Here is a 24,570-nt window from a genome sequence, read left to right as displayed (position 1 = left end):
AATGCAAATTATTGGGCATCTTATATAACAAATATTCAATTAAGTAATTAACTAAGTGACATCATCATAAGTCCTTTCAACAAGTTCTTAAAGTCAAAGGCAGGAAACATACAAATCTATAAAAGCATATAAAAGGCATTTGTCTACATAAAACTTATTCATTATGGAGATAATACTCAGAAAATATCCAATCACAACTATATCTAGACATATAAAACTTGTATTAAAACTTCAATAAAAAACAATCGATTTATACAAATCTATTGTAAAATTAAGAGCTGATACTATAAGAAATTTTTATAAGAATTTACATAGAATGTTAGGTTATCCTAATGCAAGGGAAGCCGCTAGTAACAGCCTACATAGAAATGGTACATATCCATGTAATAACTGCCCATTTTGTTCTTATATTTCCAATTATAATATGTTCGTCCATCCGATTACTTCTGAATGTTTTCAGTTTGAGGTTACTGCTACATGTAATACTGAACACGTAGTCTACATGGCACTGTGTACTTCCTGCTCTGCATATTATGTAGGCAAAACTGATAGAAGGTTCAGGGACAGGATAGGAGAACATCTTTACCAAATACGCATTCAGTCTAGTAATAATGCCTTATCCAGACATGTTCTTGCCACAGATATCAATCATACCTTCAAATGTATGGTCCTCCAGGTGAATAACCCCAGCCTTAGAGGGGGAGACATTAGAAATGATACGGAAAGAACAGAGATTAAATGGCTTATTAGACTAAAGGCATATGTTACTCCGGGCCTGAATGACAAAATTTCACTTAAACCTGTTTTGAAAAACAGGAGATTATTTGCTAGGTAAAATTTTCTTATAGTATCAGCTCTTCATTTTACAATAGATTTGTATAAATCAATTGTTTTTTATTGAAGTTTTAATACAAGTTTTATATGAGTAGATATAGTTGTGATTGGATATTTTCTGAGTATTATCTCCATAATGAATACGTTTTATGCAGAGAAATGCCTTTTATATGCTTTTATAGATTTGTATGTTTCCTGCCTTTGACTTTAAGAACTTGTTGAAAGGACTTATGATGATGTCACTTAGTTAATTACTTAATTGAATATTTGTTATATAAGATGCCCAATAATTTGCATTTCTGTTTGCTAAAGGTCTGAGGAAGCCTTTTGGCGAAAGTGCTTACTTTTTTATGTGCCTAATAAATATATCTGGTTTTATCTACAACGGACTATTTCTTGGATGATTTTGATGCTGAAGACTGTTTTACATGCTTTTATTTACCCACCTCATATAACTCACACACACAGAGCAAACCTCCACCCCATATACCTCACACACAAAGAGCAAACCCTCACCCCCATATAACTCACACACACACACACACACACACACACTCACACACACACACACACACACACACACACACACACACACACAAACACACACACACCACACAGAGCAACCTCCCTACCACAGATAACTCACACACACAGAACACACACACACAGAGCAAACCCCACTCCATATAACTCACACACATGGGCAGCAAACCCCAACCCCATATAACTCACACACACGTGGACAGCAAACCTGCACCTCATATAACTCACATACATGGGCAACAAGCCCCCACCCCATATAACACACATACATGGTCAGCATACCCCCACCCCATATAGCTCACATATACAGGCAGCAAACCACCACCCCATGTAACTCACACACATGGGCAGCAAACCTCCACCCCATATAACTCACATTTATGGGCAGCAAACCCCCACCCCCATATAACTCTGGCAGCAAAAATCCTTGGGCAACAGCAAAAGTGATCAACAATAGGGGAAGTTGAAAAGCTTGCTCACATACTTATCTCACTCAATGGAACAAATTCCATGATCAAAACTTGGGCAGCAACAACCTCCCATAAGAATAACAAAAATGGGCCTCACTCAATGGAACAAATTCCACATGTAAGTGTATATATCCGCATGATGCATGGATGAGTCCTCCAGTCCTCTTTAAAGAAGACACTGTCACAATTATTGAAGCCTTCCTGCCTATGTCGCTTAGATGGTGTTGCAGCTGAAAAGTGTTTGGTGGGGCACTCCACCCCTCTCACCCTATGGTTCTTGCACCCTTGCCATAGCATCTGCAATAAACTAGCAGAATTCCAAGTTTTGATAAACCTCCACTCCTTTGATATATTAGCAATCACTGAAACTCTGTTATAGACAAATCTTAAAGATGAAGATATTCTCCCACCAGGCTATATTATAATCAGCACTGATAATATAAAGAAAAGGAGTGGCGGTATTGTTATTATCCATTTCAACTCCCTAGAGGCTACACACTACTCACATTCCTTAGGTTTAATAAATACAAACACCTGTGCATAATTGTTCTCTACATCATACTCAGACAAAAAAATACCACAGCTGAAGAGATCTTATCTTGGGTGTCAAATGCTATCACCCTTGAAACTGTTACTCTAAGTGATCTAAATATTGATTGGCAGCCTTTCACTACCAAATTCCAAAAAAACCTATAAACCTCCATGGCTTTACTTGACTCATTAACACGCCAACAACATACAACAAACAAACAAAATGATACAGCTTTGGTATTTGATTGGATACTTACTTCTGCCCCTAAAAATGTTTATCCTCAGGGTCCCTTCCAAATAGCATCAGTGATCATTGTCCAACATTTGCTAACAGACTTAGGTATGCAGTCTGGCAAGTTTTAATAAAAAAACCCTTAGCATCCACATTACAAAGCTATAACTGGTCTATTCTGAAAACCCTCCCACTTGATGCTGTTGCAAAATTCAGTACTGTGTTTCTCAGCATACTTAATGAACAGGCCCCTATTAGAAGAAAAAGAATCAAAGCTAACCATGCTAACAAGTCAGCTAAAGAACTTATGCACACTAGGGACAAGGCTTGGACAACCTGATCTCAACACAAAATACAAGAAAACCTCCAAGCTTGCAAATATCTTTACCAAAATCAGAATAAGAGCTGATAAAGAATATACTATACCACACTCCAGAATGCCCATCAAAACAATCCAAAACTATTCAGGTCTTCCATTCATCATTTGTTTTCTCCTGGGAAGAAAGACCAGCCCAATCCATGACATACTAGCACCCCCTCAAAAACTGCATCAAAATTTAATTTGTATTTCATTAATGCTATAACTACTTTAATAAAAAATAATTCATCCACTAACTCAACTAACTGTCAACAAGTGAGCAAAACACTCTGCCATCCTCAAACTACAAGTCATATCAACCTAATCTATAAAAACACCAACAAAACTAAAATCCATTACTATTACTCCTGATAACATTTCTACAGAGTATCTCAAATTGTCTGTAGATGGTACATCCCAACCTGTGTCCATATTAATAAGTAGATCCATTAGTGAGTCCGTTGTCCCATCCTTTTAGGAAAAACAATATATTCTCCCACTACATAATGGTGGAAACTGTACTGATTTCTCAAACTTTAACCAAAAAAAAATACTCATCAATGAGCACTGACTACAAAACTAAAAAAAAATCACCTCCACGGTGTGTTTAATACTTTCATTAACAACCTCCATGTTACATAGAAGCATGCCTCCTTGATCCAATATGATGATGAGTCAGCTCTCAGATGTACTGCTAAAACTCTGTCCCATCTTCGACATATAACCCTGCAATCTTTTACTTCCATTGAATCTTGCTTTAATAATGATAAGCTCCTATATGAAAAGAAAGTTACTCCTATTAGTTCCCAAATCACACATCCTGACTTGAGCTGCCTTCACTGCTACCTTCCTAAATAACACAAAAATAGAATTTTTCTCACACACAAAACTATTAGGACTTATAAATGACAACTTGAAATTGAACTTGTATATATATCAGACCATCAAAAAGACCCACCAAAAACTCAGGTCAATGTATACAATCAAACATTCCCTCACATACAGCTCCAAAAAACCTTGGTATCTACCTTCCTCTTACCAGCCCTACTATATGACTCTGATCTTGACAAATATAGGCTGCACTTACATGTAAACCAGAATAATGTTACAATAAAGAGGCACAATTTGCAACAACTCTGCCTTATAGATTACGTCACTGTATTGCCATAAAACAACTAAATTGGTTTGAATTGTCTCATTACCTCACCTTCTCCAGCCTAATCATATCCTTTGATAGAGTACACAATCCAAAATGTGCCCAATCCTGAATCAAGACAATTATGTTCACAAGACAAATTTCATCTTAATGCTCACAAGACCAATAACTCAGCAGAAGATATCCTGTACTCAAATTACATCTGTGTTGATGTGAGGTATTGCCAGCTATGCCAGGAGAGGTAGGACAGTGGGAGTGTAACATATGTCACCATAGCTAGCTGGAGTTTTGTAAATAATTATATATCATTTGTATGTCAAACTGATTTGCACAGGTGCTTGTGTTAAAAATGTATTTGTAAAGTTGCTTGCATTAAAGAAATATACCTATATGTCAGACTGCATTGCAACTGTTGAAATTAATATTGTAACAGAGGATACTGAAAGAGAAGAGGTTAATCTCACTTGAGCTAACCTTGAAAAATAGTTTGAAATTAAATTACCTAGTTTAGACCATAAATATTGTATCTCACAATCCTGATTGCAGTCAGAGACAAAATGTCTGTGAAAATAAGGACTAGAAATCCTGTTGTATAGTCCTTAGCAGGGAACTAATTGCTACCCTGGAAGGGTGGAAGCATTGAAATGATTTTATGGCTTCCAGATGCTTTAACATATCTTAGCAATGCTATGTTTGTGTGTATGGTAACACATATGTGTGAGACTATGGTTCAGTTTCAAGTAAGGGGGGGGGTGGTATGGGAACCAGAAGTCAGATGACCAGATGTATGTGAAATCATTCTGTAATCCACCACTGAAATGATGTTTTAATACTAGATGAGACAGAAGTCTCAGGGCAGTCTACTTTTGAAACCTGACAAGAAAGACCTCTCACCCACTTCATCCTGTCTTGCTTTAGTAAGTAACCAGGAATAGTAATTATTTAGACAAGTCAGGAAAATATAGTGAGATTAGTTAAGTACTTTTTTATCTGTATCTATGTGAATCTATTCATTTATGTTACTTTAATATTTCCTGTGATTGAAACTTTGGTGTTTATTATAAATAGATATTTAGTATTTTCATGTTATTTTATTATTCATTATTAAATAGATTTAAAAATTTCATTGTGGCTGGTCTTTTAGTGAATATTTTAACCTTTGAGAGAACTTATATTTATTTGGTGACACTGTGGTGCATTGATCACACACTACCATTTTATATTAATATTAATTTTACTCAGTATAATTGGGTACATTTATAAGAGTCTTAGAGTAGGTGTGTGTGTGTGTGTGTGTGTGTGTGTGTGTGTGTATATACACAGAGCACTGGTTTCACAGAGAAGGTGGTGGAGGACATGGCCTAATGCAGTCTATAGGGAATCTTATTGAGGGTCTGGAGAGAGGGAGGCAGAAACTCAGACCCCCGACTGAGTATGTTCCCTGTGTGTGCTCTTAATGGAAGTTGTGATTGGTGCAGAGAGCTGCATTTGGAAATACAGTGACTGTCCCTCACTGGTGTCAGTGGTAAGGATTCAGGTTCCTTGATTAATGGCCCATAGGAGCAACATCACTAAAATATGGAACTCATTCGAGGTTAACTAATAACCTCCTCACTTTCAAAACTGATCTTATAAAATTACTTATCAGATGGTTGGCTTTGCTCTTGCTCAACCCCTGGGTAACCTCTTAAATATAATTTCTGACTGCCACATGTTAACTAAACTGGCATTTATGTTTTCAACTCATATGATTCTTCTAAACTACCTCTAAATATTGTAAGTAAACCTGCCCCATCTCCAATATCTCTGTATGTACAATGCTACTTTTACTCTCTAATTTAACATTTGTCTCTCACTGTACTGATTTCTCAAACTTTAACCAAAAAAAAATACTCATCAATGAGCACTGACTACAAAACTAAAAAAAAATCACCTCCACGGTGTGTTTAATACTTTCATTAACAACCTCCATGTTCCTCCTTGATCCAATATGATGATGAGTCAGCTCTCAGATGTACTGCTAAAACTCTGTCCCATCTTTTGAATCTTGCTTTAATAATGATAAGCTCCTATATGAAAAGAAAGTTACTCCTATTAGTTCCCAAATCACACATCCTGACTTGAGCTGCCTTCACTGCTACCTTCCTACATAACACAAAAATAGAATTTTTCTCACACACAAAACTATTAGGACTTATAAATGACAACTTGAAATTGAACTTGTATATATATCAGACCATCAAAAAGACCCACCAAAAACTCAGGTCAATGTATACAATCAAACATTCCCTCACATACAGCTCCAAAAAACCTTGGTATCTACCTTCCTCTTACCAGCCCTACTATATGACTCTGATCTTGACAAATATAGGCTGCACTTACATGTAAACCAGAATAATGTTACAATAAAGAGGCACAATTTGCAACAACTCTGCCTTATAGATTACGTCACTGTATTGCCATAAAACAACTAAATTGGTTTGAATTGTCTCATTACCTCACCTTCTCCAGCCTAATCATATCCTTTGATAGAGTACACAATCCAAAAATGTGCCCAATCCTGACAAGAATTGTTCAATCAAGACAATTATGTTCACAAGACAAATTTCATCTTAATGCTCACAAGACCAATAACTCAGCAGAAGATATCCTGTACTCAAATTACATCTGTGTTGATGTGAGGTATTGCCAGCTATGCCAGGAGAGGTAGGACAGTGGGTGTGTAACATATGTCACCATAGCTAGCTGGAGTTTTGTAAATAATTATATATCATTTGTATGTCAAACTGATTTGCACAGGTGCTTGTGTTAAAAATGTATTTGTAAAGTTGCTTGCATTAAAAAATGTACCAACAGTGGGTCCTGCTGCGCAGAAAAAGAAATATACCTATATGTCAGACTGCATTGCAACTGTTGAAATTAATATTGTAACAGAGGATACTGAAAGAGAAGAGGTTAATCTCACTTGAGCTAACCTTGAAAAATAGTTTGAAATTAAATTACCTAGTTTAGACCATAAATATTGTATCTCACAATCCTGATTGCAGTCAGAGACAAAATGTCTGTGAAAATAAGGACTAGAAATCCTGTTGTATAGTCCTTAGCAGGGAACTAATTGCTACCCTGGAAGGGTGGAAGCATTGAAATGATTTTATGGCTTCCAGATGCTTTAACATATCTTAGCAATGCTATGTTTGTGTGTATGGTAACACATATGTGTGAGACTATGGTTCAGTTTCAAGTAAGGGGTGGTATGGGAACCAGAAGTCAGATGACCAGATGTATGTGAAATCATTCTGTAATCCAGCACTGAAATGATGTTTTAATACTAGATGAGACAGAAGTCTCAGGGCAGTCTACTTTTGAAACCTGACAAGAAAGACCTCTCACCCACTTCATCCTGTCTTGCTTTAGTAAGTAACCAGGAATAGTAATTATTTAGACAAGTCAGGAAAATATAGTGAGATTAGTTAAGTACTTTTTTATCTGTATCTATGTGAATCTATTCATTTATGTTACTTTAATATTTCCTGTGATTGAAACTTTGGTGTTTATTATAAATAGATATTTAGTATTTTCATGTTATTTTATTATTCATTATTAAATAGATTTAAAAATTTCATTGTGGCTGGTCTTTTAGTGAATATTTTAACCTTTGAGAGAACTTATATTTATTTGGTGACACTGTGGCCGCTCCTGGAAGCCTTACTGCATTGATCACACACTACCATTTTATATTAATATTAATTTTACTCAGTATAATTGGGTACATTTATAAGAGTCTTAGAGTAGCTCCCTTTGTAGTGTCCTGGTAAATCTGTGCCAGCCTTTCCCAGGTGTGTGTGTGTGTGTGTGTGTGTGTGTGTGTGTGTGTGTGTGTGTGTATATACACAGAGCACTGGTTTCACAGAGAAGGTGGTGGAGGACATGGCCTAATGCAGTCTATAGTTGTACAAGTACGGAATCTTATTGAGGGTCTGGAGAGAGAGGGAGGCAGAAACTCAGACCCCCGACTGAGTATGTTCCCTGTGTGTGCTCTTAATGGAAGTTGTGATTGGTGCAGAGAGCTGCATTTGGAAATACTGTGTGTATCTATCTATGTTCCAAGTGACTGTCCCTCACTGGTGTCAGTGGTAAGGATTCAGGTTCCTTGATTAATGGCCCATAGGAGAGGACGTCACAACATCACTAAAATATGGAACTCATTCCCACTCTTACGGAGGTTAACTAATAACCTCCTCACTTTCAAAACTGATCTTATAAAATTACTTATCAGATGGTTGGCTTTGCTCTTGCTCAACCCCTGGGTAACCTCTTAAATATAATTTCTGACTGCCACATGTTAACTAAACTGGCATTTATGTTTTCAACTCATATGATTCTTCTAAACTACCTCTAAATATTGTAAGTAAACCTGCCCCATCTCCAATATCTCTGTATGTACAATGCTACTTTTACTCTCTAATTTAACATTTGTCTCTCACCATTTACTAACTCTATCCCATCACTCTTGCTTAACCAAGAACCTTTTCAGTGCACTGTCACCCATCTTCCACATCTTTTTACCCTTAATTTCTTATCTATCCTTAACACTCAACTTTTCTTGATGTCATCTCTAGCAGTAGCAGGAAGAACACAAATATAATTTCCAATTTTCAATTTTTCTAAAATTTCCAATTTTAGGCCTATAGCTATTCTTTCTCCTCTCTCAAAAATCATCTCTCAAAAATCATGGCAAAATGGGTCCATGCACAATTATTACACCACCTATTACTAGAAAACCTTTTAACACCCACTCAGCATGGTTTTCAACCGAATTATAGTACTTGTCGCTTTTACCAATTGACTTACACAATCCAGAGACAATAATAAACTAGTTTCTTGCCTATTCCTGGACTTATCCAAGGCATTTGATACTGTGTCTCATACTTTGCTCATTTCTAAACTAACAGAACTTAATCTGTCTCAATCCACTATCTCTTGGTTCAGCAGCTACCTGTCCAATAGGCAGCAATCTGTTAGATTGCTTTCTACACTGTCCCTTCCTTTGCCAGTCACCTCAGGTATGCCCCAAGGCTCCATCTTAGGACCTCTTCTATTCAACATTTTTATTAACAATCTTGATAAATCCTGCCCCAACTTGACTGTCATCCAACATGCGGACAATTCTATAGTCATCAACTCCTCTGATTATTTCTCAGACCTGCTTTCCAAAACCCAGCAAAGTTTCACAGATATTGAGACCTGGCTAACCAATAACCAACTAATACTCAATGCTAAGAAAACTAAACTACTTCTATTTCTGCCTAAATCACTCTTTCATAACACCTCAGTCTTCATTATCACCTTATTAGACAACACCACCATCAATGTTGAATCCCATGCCAAACTACTAGGGGCCATAACTGATGATAAACTAAAGTTCAACCTTCATATAAATTACTGTATCAAAAATACTAACCAAAAGCTTGTCTTACTACAGTATACCATAACAAAAGATATCTCACACCAGAGACAAGCTGGTTACTCTGTCTTGCTTATCTCTTACCCTGTCTCTTCTATGGATCCAAAATTCTCACTAATATACAGGAAACACTATTGAATAAGATGGAAATACATATCAGAAAATAACTAGATTCACTGCCAACACTGAGCCTAAATCCCATCACTGCCTGGCCTTGAAAACACTGAACTGGCTTGAGTTCCCAATCAACTTATTTTCTATCAACTTAATATTATCCACTCCATTCTCTACAAGCCATCCTTCTGCCTTACCATTTCAAACATCTTAAATTACTACCTCTCAACCGGAAAACGTAGAAGAACCAGCCAAGACCCCCTTGCCATCTACAAACCGAAAAAAATCAATTAGTGAAACCCTCTGCAACTATCTTTCCTCTATCCACTGGAATAAGCTACCTTTAACAATCAGATATAGCACAAAACCCCACCCATTTAAAATCACCCTAAAAGTCTATTTTACAAATACCTGGACTTGTTTTTGTACACAAACACCATAAACTTAATGAACTTAATCACCTGACCCCCTTTGCATACAGCCCCTTCTCAATTCATACTTAATTATAGCCACAGAACTATAACTCCTAATACCTTTTTTCACTAAATTTCTTCACTGCTCATATTTACCTCCCTCCCTTCTTTTCCCACTTAGCTTACTCCCCTTTCTCATATTTCACTTGATTCTAACTAATACTACTCTCCTCTCTTATTTATAAATTTTAAAAAAATCTCTAATTTTCCCCTCTTTTACCCATAGCCACTCCCCTTCTTTATCTCTTCCCACTTAACCTTTTTCTGTCACCTGCTCTATTGAACTTCCCTCTGCTCCTGATTACTGATGTACATGCTGTTGCCTGTAAGAAGTAAGAATTGATATACAGTGATTTTTTGTACTCTTATCTTAAAAGTTAATTGTCATTACTTCCCCTCTAAATGGTGAATTCCTTATGTATTAGAGATATATGGATGACTTTAACATATTGTTTTATTGCCTTTTTTGTAAATAACACCTTTAAACTCTCATGTTAAAAGTGGGAATCCAAGTATGATAATATATGTTTATGTTACCTAATGTATACTGCATTGTTTGCAAACATTTTTATGGTGCATGTAATACTTTGTGAACCTTTTCTCCCTGGGCCTCTGCTGAAAAAGGGCGCAAGCTCAGTCAGACATTACCAGTCAACAAATGTCAAATAAAAATAAAAATAAATAATAATACTCTATCTCTTCCTGTAAGTACAGTACAGAATCACTACTAAATCTTCCACTTTGTCTCTACTGTACTATACTATACTATACTGTACTATACTATACTTAAGCAATAACCGATGATGTGGTGTGGTATATTGAATATTTTCCCACTGTTGGTGTGGTTTAATCATGAGGGTGAAGCCCGAGTGATTAAATAAAGCCAATTGTGGGTAAATTTCAATATACCACAATCACGGAGTCGGTTATTGCTATTATACAATGACATTATTTAAGAAAAAAATACTTACTTTTCTTAAATAATGTCTTTGTATAATGGTGCATTACTGTTCTTCCGCTGGTTGTGGTACACTACTTTCTTGTTTTGATGCACTGAGCATGCGTATGGGACTTGCGTCCCATGCATACCCAGTACATCAATGCTTTGAAATGGAAGCAACGGAGAAAAGAAAGTCTCTGTTGCTCCGTTTTTTTCTTTTTTATTTGTTAAAAAAAAAATGTTTTTAGCACTTTATACCAACGGAAAAAAGTCTGGGCAACCGGACCTTTTTCCGTTGTTATATTGTGGAATTTACAACGGGCACGCTGGTCAATCAGCGTGCACATTTTGGAATATTAATGGGGGGCCATTGTATAATATACTATACTATACATTCAGAAACCAGCCTTACTACATATAACACAACATACTAATGAATTTAGCTTTCTTTTTCAGGCTGACTCCACCTGAACAATTCTTGACATTTCTGTCAATCATTATAATTCTTGCATGATTATTTTTGTTTATTGTCTGCAAATATCTGATTAATTGATTCTATTCAATTCCTGTATGTGTATAACCATTGTAACTGTGCATTTAATGTCATTCATTATGGATTTGTGCAGTATTTGTGTTCTTTGTGGAGCTATTTAAGCCCTGTGTCTCCACTAAAAAGTTTTTTTTCTGCCCAGTTGGCCTTTTGCAGGAAAACAAATGACAATAAACAAATTCATAAATAAAATAACCCAAACAGATGTCCTGCAATCAAACATACTTTACAATAATATGTAGTAATCACCCCTAGTCAGAGTCAAATCTGCAAAAATACAGAGTCTTCTTATTTTTTTTTTTATTTTTGAAATTATGGAACTTCGATCGTATGGTCTCAGCCATATGCAGTTTCATGTTATGTAATTTTGATGTAACCAAGTTTTTCACCAAGTATAACAGAATTTTCCAACCACAAGTCTTAAAACAAGCGGTCAAACAACACTTTTTTCCAACTAGATTTCTACTGCAGTAGAAAAAACAATTACGTTTTTAAGTTAACACTGTCCTTTCATTACATGTCACAACCTTATTCTTCCCTGCAGATGGTGTCAGAGTTGTATATGCTATATAACTAAGGAATGGGAATAACTCCTTGCACGCTTTGTTACTGTTAATATCATAGACCACATGGATAAATATTTGTAGAATACTGATGCACATAAATATGCTGCCAACTAGTAGTAACAAATTTTGCTTATCACTGAAACATATTGTGGTAACTTTATGCATTATTGTTCTTGGAGTTTTTCTCCCTGGGCTGTCCAAAAATGGGATATGTTCCAATTATTTTTCCCTTGTCAACAATCTTAAATATCTATCTGTCTGTCTATATACAACACACACACACACACACACACACACACATATATATATATATATATATATATATATATATATATATATATACAACAAACATACATATATTACACAATGTTGATGGCAACACCGTCAAAGTCATTTCCATCCATCTCTGAGCTTACTTAAAGCCGGTGTATAGGAATCACTTCCTAAATTCACTGTCATCTGATTTCTTTCCTATGATTGGTTGATGAAGGTTATATTTTGATTTTTATTTGTCAACCATTTAGCTGTCAATTGGACCTTGGCCTAGCAATCTGAGCCTATAAAACCGGTAACTGCTACAAAAACAACGAGTGCTGAAAGATCGTCATTGCCCGATGTACCACATGGTGCATAAATGGGAAAGAGAGAGATTTAGCTGTCGAAGAATGTGTATGTATGTATGTATTGTATGTATGTCTGTATGTCTGTATGTATATATATATATATATATATATATATATATATATATATATATATATATCTGGGTCTACTGAAAAAGGACAACTGACCCAAACATCGACGTTCATAAGATTGACCAAAACAGGTCGAATGTGCAAATGTCGATACTCTGCTATGCACCAGCCAAGCAAAAATCTTGGGATATGTAAAATTAATCTTAAAAGAACAAAATAAAACACATTTTTTTGCAGGGTGACAAGTGTCCCTGCACTATCTACATCCACTGCTAATTATGCATTTTTTCAATTGTCTGCTAACTGAATTCCTTTTACAACTGTAATTACTGTTCATCTGTTTGTTCTGCTTGTTTTACTTGTTGCTGCACTTGAAAAAGACTAGCATAGAGTTGAATTTAGTACTGTTTGTGACATTTGGAGCTTGTAGTACAATTAATCTTTTGTTTGGAGAGGCCTAGCTGTGCCTCGTGGGAGGAGGTTAGTTTAGTCTAATCTAACTAGAGTTACTGCTACAGAGCTCTGTTTAGGCCATTTTTGATTGGATAATTTGAACTTTGGCTGGTTCCTGTTTCTCTGCCTTAAGTAGCCAGTGTTTGAACCAGTTTGTGCTTGTTTGCTCAAAGCTGTAGTGAGTTAGGCCTTCTGCTCTTACTTTGCTGTTTTCCAAAAATCTGCTGTGAGACTACAAAAGATAAGTGCTTATTTTCAACTGTTTTCTGCACTTCTGATTAACTAAAACAATATTTGCTGCATATCTGTTTAAAATGTGCAGTTGTATTTTAGGCTTAGTGAACTGAATCCTTACCTCTGTTCTGATCTCTCTCTCTTTTTTGTTTTTCCCACCCAACCAACTGTTGTTGTGGTCTTAAAGCTTAGTGGCTTTTGAGTTGCCTGCCTCTACTATAAGTTTGATATTGGACACTCCTCCCAGTCCTATTGCATCAGCTCATTCTACTGTGTACAGTGAGATCATTTGTGAAGGCCCACCTCCTTAGCTTCTTAACCTTGAATTATCTTCTGTTTCCTCCCTTTCTACTTAAAAATACACTTTATTCAGCTGCTCCTACTGTATTTGTACCTCTTCCTACTTTAGTTTGCTGCTTGTACTTAAAAGTGTTTAACTGCTTTTATTCTTCTGTATTTATTACTGCTTGTCAGTAGCCTGATTAAGCCAAGGACAGTATTCTACTCAATTGCTGTTTTATTTAAACTTTTTTTTGCTGTTCTGATTGTGATCTTATGAACTTTGGATTTCTGGTGTTCCTGTGTTTTGTAGCTTAGGCTAGATTCAGACTTCCTGAATCTAGACTGCTTTGTATCACTTGAGCACTAAAAGCAGCCTTTCACTGAGATACTGAAAGATCTGAGGCATCTGTTGCTCCCAAATAACTTTAAGTGCCTGTTTTGCCCTTGTATAGCAATTTTAATTGTATTTGCATTCTACTGTCTGAATTGTCTGAACTGTTTTTTTTTGCCGCATTTTACTGTATACTGTACTAGTTCAGCTGTAACAGAGCCCAGCTCCAGGTTTGCTGTTTCTTGTTCTGTTTTGTAACTTCTGAGCATCAAATTCCAGCCAACTTTGTTGGAGAGGGCCCTTCTGCACCCTTGTGAGAAGAGAGTGCTGTGTTGGTCCCATCTAATCAAGGGTGACCGGATTAGAGCTCCAATGAGAGCATCCATTATTGGATAGTTTGAGTTAAAAGGGTTATTTCTTATTTTAATTAAGCCCTGCATTTGCACTTGTGCATAGTGTACCATTGTGCACTGCCACATAGAGGTGGTTACCATTGGTGGTTATAGATGGAAACATTTTGCTTGTTAAAATTTCCCTTAGCACTTTGCTTGTGGTCCTCCAGAGGTTTTCCTCTGGGCCCTACTCTACTATTAGGTGGAACACTAAGCCTAGCTTCAGAGGTACCAACACACCTCTCACACATTACCCAGTCCTAAGTGTGACCTCCTTTCTTGACCATATCAATTTACCTAACACTAGGGATGGACAATTTTCCTACAGTTTCTCCACCCAGCTTGGTCAACATCAGCATCCTGAGGCAGTGTAGCAACTGCCTCATGTTCACCGACATCCCTCTACTCATAGTCCACATAAACTCAACATGCAAGAGATGCAACTATATTAACAACCTTGAATACATAGTCTCTCACACACCAGTCAGTACATATGACAATGAGCAGGTTGTCAGCATGCACACCTCACCTATCACTCCATCCAAACCCACATCACACATACCTACATATGTGGAGGTCCTCACCAGTAACATACCTAAACACCAGAGATCTCCCAAACACAAACACAAGCACGTTACACATAATACTTCCTCTGCAGAACACAATACACCTAATAGCTCTCACACCAGTGTCTCACCTGTCAAGACCTTAAGGCAAAATACAAAGCCAAACATATTAGTCACAGATGATTCCATCATGAGACACGTAGATGTCTCTCTCACGAGGCTGGATAAGAAGACGGTCATGGTCAGCTGTCTGTCAGGTGTCAGGACACAGATGTCTCTCTCATGAGACTGGATAAGGAGAAGGTCATGGTCAGCTGTCTGTCAGGTGCCAGGATCTGCCACATTACACACGCACTCAAGTCTTTCAAAAAAAGGTACTGTTATGACCCTGTCATAGTCCATGTTGGTGTGAATGATTTGAGATGCACCTCTGTGGATTATATGAAGAGAGACGTGACTGAGCTCTCTGACTAGGTGTCTCAGGGAGATATGTCCCTAGCCTTAAGCAGCATTTTACCTTCACCTAGGATGATGCCTCAATACAAACAGAAAATGATTGACTTCAATAATTGGCTTAGTTTCTGGTGTAATTCTAAGGTAAAATACAGCATCTGTCAGCCTCGGATGACATGATTGACAGACCTCGATGCTTTGTCAGAGATGGTCTCCATCTGTCACCCCTGGGATTTTGGCTACTGGCTAAGGCTTTTGCCACCCTCATAGTGCCTTTCCCAAGCAGTGTCTCAAGGACAAAATTCCCGATGTAGAAAGTCCATCTAAAAACAACCTCAGGGTTATGCTGCTAAATGCTAGGAGTCTTAACATGAAACTGCACTCACCAGAAGCAGTCCACACTTTGGAAGACTTAGACATTTTTGCAGTCCCAGAGACCTGGTTTAAAGCTGTAGAGAGCACCCCAACCATACACCTCCTTCCACACTTTCAGAACACAAACTGAAGGCGTGAAAACTAAAGGATGTGGTGTATCGATATTCATTAAAGATAAATACACCTCTAGACTGGTTAAACAGTATGATTTCCTTGAAATACTTCAGGTGCAATTAATTGTTGCTAGTATTCCTATTCAAGTCATTGCCAGCTACAGGAACCCATTCATGAATCATGACACCCACTCTGCCTATTTAGATCTACTTGAGTCTATCAAGATACATCTAAACACCCTGGTTTTGGGTGATTTTAACTACCCATCCATTGACTGGGTAAATTACTTTTGCTCTAACTCACTTGCCCAAAAGTTCCTCGACTTTGTTAACTCCAATACACTGGACCAGCTGGTTGGTACCCCCACAAGGGGTGTCAACATCCTGGATCTGGTGCTTACCAATATGGGGGACCAGTGTAGCACCCCCACTGTGAGGTTTTCCCTAGTGAAATCTGACCACAAAATCAGTTTCATTCAAAGTAACTTCCACACCTGACTCCCCCCAGCAGCAACTAAACTACAAAACTTCTCCAAAGCAGATTATAACCTCTTACAGGATGTTATAAATAGCTTTACTGCACCCTGCACTCAAATGGAACTGGCAACTGTGCCAAGTTCTGTACCCGTGCTTTATACAAACACCTGCATAACTGCATTGACTTGGCCATACTTGATAGGGCAAAAACAAGCTGCTCAAGGAAGAGCAAACATGTCTGTTGGACAACTGCCATTAACAGGCTTTACAATAAGAGGAAGAAATTGCTGTCAGAGAGTAAGAGGGAGCGAGCCCTAAACTGGAAACACTCCCTACTCAACTTAAACAGGCAAATAAGACTTCTTGTGAAGTCTTCCAAAGCAAACTATGAATCCAAATTAGCTTCCTCAATTAAGGACAACTATAAGACATTCTTCAGTTACATCCGTAACCTAAAAGGAAAAGCCCAGATTTGTGCTGAACTGGTAGTTAATGATACCACATATATGGAGCCTATGGACATAGTAGCTAACCTGTTAGCTGACAGGGTCTATGAAAACTTCACTCTCCTGTCCCCACCACACATATCCCATTACATCCCTACCACCTGTCTTCTACCTTGTTGTATCTCTAAAGAGCAGGTCATAAATGCCCTCTCTAAGGCCAAAAACACAGCATCTATGGGAGGTGATAACATCCCAGGTTGCATCCCACATGGGCTCGAACCAGAATTAGCAACACCCTTGGGTATTCTTTTCATTCATAGTCTAAGCTCTGGCTTCATCCCAGCTGAATGGAAAACAGCTACCTTTATCTCCTTGCACAAAGATGTTGCTTTCACTAACCCCTGGAAATATAGACCTGTTACCCTGACTAGCCTTGTCTGCAAGGCTATGGAGTGAATCATCATGGATTTTATTAACAAAGATACAGGTAATTTCCACACACTTGACCCTACTCAGTTTGGATTTGTCAAAGGGAGATCATGCTTGTTAGATCTGGTGGAATTCTTTGAGACAGTCACCAGGGCCCTGGCTGAGGGGAGATTTGTGCATACAGCCTACCTAGACTAAGCCAATGCTTTTGACACTATCCCCTACTCAGGCATCATTGACAAACTCACCCAGCTAGGTATCAACCCTTATATCATTAGATGGGTCACTAACTGGCTCACTTATTGAACCCATATAATCAAAATAGAGGAATCTACCTCCAACAGCAGACCTGTAAGCCAGTGATGTTCCACAGGGATCAGTCCTGGGACCTCTACTGTTTGAAATCTATTTCTCAGAAGTACAAGCTAAAACTAAAGGTCTGTGGCTGATAAAGTTTGCTGATGACTGCAAACTGGGAGTGATTATAGAATTTCCAAATAATGCCAACATCCTACAAGAGGGTCTTACACAAACAAATGATTGGTACCAAAGTCAAGGCCTTACATTCAATGCAAAAAAATTATTATCATCCCCTTCAGTAAGTGTGATGTTCCTGCTAACTACTACATCAATAACAACACCCTAAATATGCACTCAGTGGTGAGAGACCTGGGCACACAGGTTGACAGCATCCTTACCTTTGATCACCATGTCTCCACTGTGGTAAGAAGGGCATTCTGTATTACTCATCTCATAAGTAAGGGCATTGCATCCAGAGAAAAAAAAGAGGTTATAACCTCTCTGTCCTCTTCCCGCATCAGGCCAATAATTGAGTACAATACCCCTTTTGGTATGCACCTTTCTAACCATCTGCAACAACTGGAAAGACCACAATGGATCCTGACAAGGAAAATTCAAGGTCTTCAGAATCTGTCTTATGTGGATCATCTGAAATCGCTGTCATTTTGTTCTGTTTCATACAAACTAGTTAGAGATGATCTATGCCTTGCATATAAGGCAATCTTTGACCCAGGTTTACTGGAAATGCTGCATATCCGCAAGCCAAATGGTACATGGGTTACTCTCTCTAAAGACCTTAACCTAGTATGTGACATTAATAGAAGCTGCTGGAGGGACGGATTTGTCTCCCAGAAGTTTCCACGCCTTTGGAATGGACTCCCATTTCATGTCAAACAGAGTACTCATTGGCTCTCTACAAAAGCAGTCTGGACGATTGACTGGGTAACTCTATCTGTGTCCATCTTGGATGGGGCAATTGGTGCTGATTGTGGAAATAAGGGTAGAACTTGGCTAGGCTTGTAAGGGCCCTAGATACATTAGCCTAGTAACTTACTATGATCCTATGATATATACATATGTATGCATATACATTCTAACTTCAGTATCGCACAATCTTGGACAAAGGGCATATTTTCTTACCCTGAAAATTGTGCAGTATTGCACATCTGTAGAACATCCGTGAAGTCAACTAAATTTTGTTGACTAAATAGATGACTAAAGGTTTTAAAACTTTGGATCTCATATGATCGAGACCATATGATCGAAGTTTTGAAACATCAAACGTTTTGAAAAGAGATCACAGTATAGTGCAGATTGGGAAATGTACCCTTTTTCTTACTGTAGTGTGATCTTGGAGTTAGTATATTTAATTAGCAGGGGTATGGAGGGGTTCAGGCGGGCCTGCTCCCCTGCAAAAACAGAAAAAATAAGTTTTTGTCTTTTTATTTTCGATGTTTCAAACGTTAGATCATATGGTCTTGATCATATGAATTTCAGAGTTTTGAAATTTCAATCATATGATAGGGATCCATATATATATATATATATATATATATATATATATATATATATATATATGCATATCGATATACTTTGACAGTTCGAACTTCATATAATTGAAATCCGTTTTCACGAGATGTAAATTACGAAGGCTTAAATACCCAGACATCGAATTTTTCCCAGTGTAAGTAAACACTTGCCCAACATGCCCTTTTCTCCAATGTAATACGATTTCAAGAGTTGGTATATATAGTTGGGGGGTATGGGGGGGAACAGCCCCCAACATTGGGTGGGTTTAACTTATTTCGGTGTGTGTTTCATTTAAGTTTAGGCAAGTGTTTACTTACCCTGGGAAAAATCGCTGTTCCGGTATTTAAGCTTTCATGATTTTCTTTTCATGAAAATTTATTAGGATTATATGAGGTTCGACCTTTTAAAGTAGATCCATATATAAATATGTATATGATGGGAGAGAGAGAAAGAAAAGTCATGCAGTCATAAGTAAGTATATGCAAATACGCAAACAACAGAAGTCCATAAGGAAGCCAATGGCAAATCCAGATCTACAGAAAGAAAACAGAAGCTCATTATGCTATATTCTGTTGCTGTCTATAGTTTATCAATAGCTGTATGACAGCAGGCTCTTTTCTAGGCTTTTGTTTGCTGTTCATACAAAGTCTGTATTTATGATTCATAATTTTGTTTTGTACATGCTGGAGAGAAGTAGAAGTACATTAGCTGCTAACAGTTGAGAACTAGTCCCTGTTAGAACAGAAAAATGTGAATAGTCAATTCCATTTCAATTATATCAATTGTAGCCACACATTTTTACATGTATAAAACCTTTCATGTGTTTAGTTTTACTCAGAAGGTCTATATTGGGGGGGGGGCATTAATAGGTGGTATACCCATTGGTCCACTGTGTTAGTCTAAAACAGATATGGAACAGCTAACAAAAATGTTTGTTTTACAAATCAGACTAGAAGCTTGAACCTAGCTATAAAAAGTAAGCTATATAATTTGTGGCTTTGATTAGAAGCACAGGAACACCGTGATTTGGGGCAGGTAGAAACTACCCAGCAATACCAGTCCAATTATTTTTCTGTGCTCTTAGAACAGATTTTGTCCATTCCTCTGTTACCTTCTTACCTCTATTGCCTAACCTTGTAACATCGGTTTCATTTTCATTGCTCTAACAGATTTTGTCCATTCCTCTGTTACCTTCTTACCGCTATTACCTAACCTTGTAACATCGGTTTAATTTTCATTGCTCTAACAGATTTTGCCCTTTCCTCTGTTACCTTCTTACCGCTATTGCCTAACCTTGTAACATCGGTTTAATTTTCATTGCTCTAACAGATTTTGTCCATTCCTCTGTTACCTTCTTACCTCTATTGCCTAACCTTGTAACATCGGTTTAATTTTCATTGCTCTAACAGATTTTGTCCTTTCCTCTGTTACCTTCTTACCTCTATTGCCTAACCTTGTAACATCGGTTTAATTTTCATTGCTCTAACAGATTTTGTCCTTTCCTCTGTTACCTTCTTACCGCTATTGCCTAACCTTGTAACATCGGTTTAATTTTCATTGCTCTAACAGATTTTGTCCTTTCCTCTGTTACCTTCTTACCTCTATTGCCTAACCTTGTAACATCGGTTTAATTTTTATTGCTCTAACAGATTTTGTCCTTTCCTCTGTTACCTTCTTACCTCTATTACCTAACCTTGTAACATCGGTTTCATTTTCATTGCTCTAACAGATTTTGTCCTTTCCTCTGTTACCTTCTTACCTCTATTGCCTAACCTTGTAACATCGGTTTAATTTTCATTGCTCTAACAGATTTTGTCCTTTCCTCTGTTACCTTCTTACCGCTATTGCCTAACCTTGTAACATCGGTTTAATTTTCATTGCTCTAACAGATTTTGTCCTTTCCTCTGTTACCTTCTTACCTCTATTGCCTAACCTTGTAACATCGGTTTAATTTTCATTGCTCTAACAGATTTTGTCCTTTCCTCTGTTACCTTCTTACCGCTATTGCCTAACCTTGTAACATCGGTTTAATTTTCATTGCTCTAACAGATTTTGTCCATTCCTCTGTAACCTTCTTACCTCTATTACCTAACCTTGTAACATCGGTTTAATTTTCATTGCTCTAACAGATTTTGTCCTTTCCTCTGTTACCTTCTTACCGCTATTGCCTAACCTTGTAACATCGGTTTAATTTTCATTGCTCTAACAGATTTTGTCCTTTCCTCTGTTACCTTCTTACCTCTATTGCCTAACCTTGTAACATCGGTTTAATTTTCATTGCTCTAACAGATTTTGTCCTTTCCTCTGTTACCTTCTTACTGCTATTGCCTAACCTTGTAACATCGGTTTAATTTTCATTGCTCTAACAGATTTTGTCCTTTTCTCTGTTACCTTCTTACCTCTATTGCCTAACCTTGTAACATCGGTTTAATTTTCATTGCTCTAACAGATTTTGTCCATTCCTCTGTTACCTTCTTACGCTATTTGCTAACCTTGTAACATCGGTTTAATTTTATCTTACCGCTATTGCCTAACCTTGTAACATCGGTTTAATTTTCATTGCTCTAACAGATTTTGTCCATTCCTCTGTTACCTTCTTACCACTATTGCCTAACCTTGTAACATCGGTTTAATTTTCATTGCTCTTTCCCATTCAGAGGTGTGCTGTGACTGAGTGTATTTAAAAAGCATGTGAAAAAAATCTAATTTAATAGCAATGTAAATTTGGGCTGAACAATTGTATAAAATTTGTATAAACATGGACTTTATGAAGTCACTAATAATCCTGAAGAATGTCATTACTCTTGCAAAATCCCTGAAACATTGTCTTTACTACATGGACAGTGGCCTGAACTTAAATAAAAAACTTGAGCTAAACTTCAGATACGGTTGGACAGATAGGTGAGATACATATGAAATGGTACTTGAACGCATAGATCTCAAATGTTGTGACTACATAACCATAGTGCAGAATCAAGCACAGGTGCAAGGATACATTCAGGAATACACTTAGATATACAATAAATGGCAATATAAAGTGCTGTCTAAAATAAAAACTGCTTGAAATGCTACCAAAACCACAAGTGTTTATAGTATTTATATTCAGTGGAAAAATATTTTAAAAGGAACCACCACTAACAACTGTCTTATGACACAGATCTGCAGCATTCAGTGTACACTACCTAGACTTTCTTCAGTGACATTCATTGTTTGTCCAGTGATAGTCACTGTACACCACCTAGACTTTGTTCAGTGACATTCATTCTTCATCCGATCACATTCACTGTGCACTACCTAGACTCTGTCCAGCAACATTCACTGCACGCTACCTAGACTTTGTCCGGTGAAATTCACTGTGCACTACCTGGACTTTGTCCAGCAACATTCAATGCACACTACCTAGACTTTGTCCAGTGACATTCACTGTGCATTACCTGGACTTTGTCCAGCAACATTCACTGCACACTACCTAGACTTTGTCTGGTGACATTCTCTGTGCACTACTAGACTTTGTCCAGTGGCAGTCACTGCCCACTACCTGGACTTTCTCTGGTGACATTCAATGTGTATTACCTAGACTTTGTCCTGCAAAATTCATTGTTTACTACCTGGACTTTGTCCAGTGACATTCACTATGCACTACCTAGACTTTGTCCAGAAACATTCACTGTACACTACCTAGACTTTGTTCAGTGACATTCATTGTTTGTCCGGTGACATTCACTGTATATCACCTAGACTTTGTTAGTGACATTCATTCTTCATCCGGTCACATTCACTGTGCACTACCAAGACTTTGTCCAACAACATTCACTGTACACTACCTAGACTTTGTCTGGTGACATTCACTATGCACTACCTGGACTTTGTCCAGCAACATTCACTGCACACTACCTAGACTTTGTCCACTGACATTCACTGTGCACTACCTGGACTTTGGTGACAGGGAGTTATGGCCTGAAATAGATATGAGAGGATTGGAGAACTTAGGAGGAGGAGGTAGAGTGAGATGTACGAGGAGGGGGTAAGTGGGACAGAAGGAGATGATCTCGTGTTTTGCCTGTGAATAGTTCATAGGTTCATAGGTAGGTACTAGGCTATCGGCCCAAGGGCCTATGTAAGCCTAGCCACCAAGGTTCCCTGGCTTATGCCACCCAAGAAAGTTATTTTCCTGTGCCACTATCGAGCAGAGACACAGAAGTTATCCCCGGGGTGTATTTCCTATTTCCCATCCACTCATCAAGATTTTTCTTGAAGAGTGCTAATGAAGAACTTTGCTTGACATAGATGGGTAGCCTGTTCCAGAGTATGGGAAGTCTCTGGGACAGGAATCTTTCCCTCCAGCATGTCCTGTTTATTGTGGTGACAAGGTTGAGGTCCCTAGAGCATGTAGCTTGGAGGGATTAGGATTTCTTTAGATGTAGCATGTCCAATAGCTCTGGGTTTGACATAGCTTTATATGTTAGGCAGAGAGTGACATTCACTGTGCACTACCTGGACTTTGTCCAGCAACATTCACTGCACACTGGTTTAATATTTTCAGTGTATATACAAAAGAAGCATCCAACATCACACAGGATAGGCAGAGATGAATGAAGAAAATATTTGTAGGTGTGTACAAGTGCACATGTATGTGTGTGTGTGTGTGTGTGTGTGTGTGTGTGTGTGTGTCTGTGTGCGCATGAGTATGTGCATGTGTGCATCTGCAAGCAGGTGCGTATGTGCATATATGAGTGTTTTGAGTGTGTGTATGTATGAGTATGTGAGAATGCGAATGTGTGTGTGTGTGTGTGTGTGTGTGTGTGTGTGTGTGTGTGTGTGTGTGTGTGTGTGTGTGTGTGTGTCTGTGCATGTGAGTGAGTTCCTTCTTTATTGCATTCACTCTAGTCATTGCTGTCAGGGTGTGGAAAGTGAGCTCATAACCATAAATTGTGGACAGTATAAAATCTTATGATACAATTGAAGATAAACAGAGGGAGAATGAAGACTTTACCAGCATGTGAGTAAATAGAGGGCAGTACTATATGCATATGAAAAATGAAGTTGACTTATGGAATACAGCTCCTTAACTTTTCATACCTTCTTTAATCAGCTTTCAAAATATAGTGATACTACTCAGAAATTGCTGGCACCTGTAGTAGGTGTGGTCTTAGGGCACAAAGTCTATGCTACAGTTAGGCACTTGAAGAAAATTGTTCTAAGAATGCAGAGCATGCAAGTTCCAGCTATATAGTCAAAACCCCAAATATTCAACTCAATGTTTAAA

The sequence above is a fragment of the Protopterus annectens genome, chromosome 6.part0 (genome assembly GCF_019279795.1).
Source record: "Protopterus annectens isolate FY-2018-M chromosome 6.part0, PAN1.0, whole genome shotgun sequence".
In the NCBI taxonomy this organism is placed as follows: domain Eukaryota; kingdom Metazoa; phylum Chordata; order Ceratodontiformes; family Protopteridae; genus Protopterus; species Protopterus annectens.
This window is presented reverse-complemented; position numbering follows the sequence as displayed.